Consider the following 419-nt stretch of genomic DNA (forward strand, 5'->3'; position numbering starts at 1 on the left):
AATAAACTAAAGGAGTTGCAATATTTATACAACTGAGATCCAAAGCAGAGATACAAAACAATGAACCAGAAACCAGGCAAAATTGAGCAGAATGATCACCCAACATAACCTCTCAAAGATCCTAGACTTCAAAAATGAAGAAAGAATCCTTAAAGAAGAGACACAGAAATATCAAGTCTCTCTGTAGAGGGGAAAGCAGGCTCGCTTTATATTTCTCCACAGCAATATTTAACAGCAGAAAGACAGAGAATAACAGTATCTTGAGTACAAGATACTCAAGAAAAGAAAGTTTACACAAAGGTTTTAATATATAGCCAAAAGATCTTTTAAAAGACCCTTACGAAAACCCAGGAAATATGGTTTCCATAAATATTTCTTGAGAAAACTACTACAGACTAAACTTCAGCCAGATAAGAGAC

This window comes from Galeopterus variegatus, unplaced genomic scaffold, assembly GCF_000696425.1.
Source record: "Galeopterus variegatus unplaced genomic scaffold, G_variegatus-3.0.2 Scaffold3236, whole genome shotgun sequence".
Lineage (NCBI taxonomy): Eukaryota > Metazoa > Chordata > Mammalia > Dermoptera > Cynocephalidae > Galeopterus > Galeopterus variegatus.